Source organism: Coenobita brevimanus, chromosome 2 (assembly GCF_032717465.1).
Source record: "Coenobita brevimanus isolate Jiangsu-jjx chromosome 2, ASM3271746v2, whole genome shotgun sequence".
NCBI lineage: Eukaryota > Metazoa > Arthropoda > Malacostraca > Decapoda > Coenobitidae > Coenobita > Coenobita brevimanus.
In genome coordinates this window covers 20,389,567-20,391,908 of record NC_136955.1, presented here as the reverse complement: position 1 = coordinate 20,391,908, position 2,342 = coordinate 20,389,567, and positions in this window count along the sequence as shown.

Sequence of the window (2,342 nt, the reverse complement as noted above, 5' to 3'; positions counted from 1 at the left end):
ATTATATTCTCTGGCTATAGCGCTTCATTCCTTCTATTAGAAATACAAACTTCCATTTTTTGTTTCCGGACAATGACAAACCACACTATCAAACTCATCAAAACCTACCACTACACATCATTTTAAATCTGCGCTCTAACACTGTTCATAATTAAGAGATTGATGTTTTATTTCAGTTAATATCACACGACTAATTCATCTCAGGGAAACTCGCCGCAGTGCAAGGGATAATATAGTGTGGTAATTGCCACTAGGGGTGCAAGCGGTTCGCTAACCCCTAATATTCTTGCCCATTATAGCCTAGCCTGGGGCTCTTACACTTGGCAAGAGGTAATATGGAAGTAAATATTACTTAGTGTCGTATTCTAAATGCCTTTGAGGGATTTCGTAACGTATCTTCTTTCGCTATTCATTTTACACACCACATCTCAGGACCATCTTGCAAATTTTTCCGTATTTAAACGATAAGAACGTCATGCAAGAGAATGTTGTGGCGTGGAATGCAAAATAAGTGGCTAAAGGAGGAAGTATCGTGAAGCCTCCTGTGCCACTCAAATTTCCTTAGTGGTAGGTGGTGGCGACCATCATCCACTCACTTGATGTAGTGCTGCCTACTTCTTCCTTAGCCTTTATCATTCTTTTTCTGTGCCTGCTGTCCTCTCTTCCTATTTCTTCTATCTTTTCTGTCACTGCTTATTGCTTTTCTTTCCGTTACAGGTGGCTTTACATTGAGTGACAAGCCAAATGGTTTCCTGTAAGCCAACAAACCATTTACAACGCTGGGTGGTAATCATATAACCAAACCATACGTGTTCCCTACGTGTCAAGTGGGTTGGTGGAGGGTTAGTGCCCCTCCCTGTAAAACAAATAACTCTGAGTCAAATGATCACCCCGTACGGGATTATGGCGTCTGGCAATAGATAGATAGATAGATAGATAGATAGAAAACGCTCCTTTGGACCTCATTCTAAGGCGGTTTACAGATATTTCAGTTCATAAGATAGTCCGTTCCCTGAGGTCTAAGCACTCCTCTTACACTCAATAGATGGCCCAACACACCTTCACACATCGCCTTTTGAACACTTATACACAACGCCCATGCTGAAAACATGCTGGGCTGACTTATTTAGGACTAGTGTGTTGCTATTAGTGGAGTTCTTTTTAAGACATAAGTGAATCCTGTGGGACATCATTTAACTCGTAGAATGGTAGGTCACTCCTGAGTAGAATACATCGTCTGGCAGTAGTGGCAATAAAATAACCGAGATTCGTGTCGTCGTAGAAGTATAAATGAAAATTATTATTAATCCTAAGACGATGATAGTTCACTCTTGCTCAGTAAAACAAAAATCACCAAACTGCTTGCTTCCGGTCCCCCAGAAAACGCGACTTAATGAAAAAGCCGGAGACGCTAAGCAACACCCAGGCTTGTTCAAGCCGATAACGCTTGACAAATTTCCAGTATGCACTGGAGTTCAGTCAAAGGATCCGAGAATTTGGGCGTGTGGTGCCATTGGCCGAGTACGTTGAAGTATGTCGAGGTCAATCACTCAATAACTCAGTAACCCAGTGATATTGGCATTTCTAGGCGAGTCCTTTGGAGGGTCTGGCACCCATCTGGCAGGAATGAGAGAAATAATTAAGAACTATGTCGTCGTGTGAGAGTTAATATTGCGACGCAGTCAAGTCTCTAAACTATTCCCTAACCCAGCCTGGGATAAATCTCACGCCTTTCCCTCCGTCAGCCTACTTCTGTTGACATTCTCTTGCTATATGTCGTTTTCTCGGCTGTTTAGAGGAGTTTTAACACACTTGATTACCATTTAGTTTTTTTCTTGCCTGCACATGTCTCGCTAATTTTTTCTTGTTTATGCAAGCTATGCTGGTAGTGTTAGTAATTACACCCTCAGGCTCTTGTGACTCGCTTTCACCTTTTGAAAAATCATTTGGCATTAACTGAAAAAAAAAAAAAAATGCAATTTTGCCTACTCTGCGAGAGGTAATGGGCCATAATTAAATAAACATAACAAAGGAGCAGTTGGAGTAACACATGTGCCCACCAACTGGACTAATGGCTGAATATTTAACATTTACCTGTGACCTTGACCTTCTACAGATTACACTCATAATCAAACAGCTTCATTCTCGCCTAACCCTCAACACTTTCACCAAATTTGGCTCAGATCAGATCAAAACTGAGTTGACTTTGCTTAGTGATCTTGGCATTTGATCTCTTCTTACAACCTCGACCTTCTGCCAAGTGTTCTCAAAACTAAATCTTTTTCTTATTTCAACCCGAACCTTCCCACAAAGTTTCATGCCATTCGGATAAAAACTGTTTA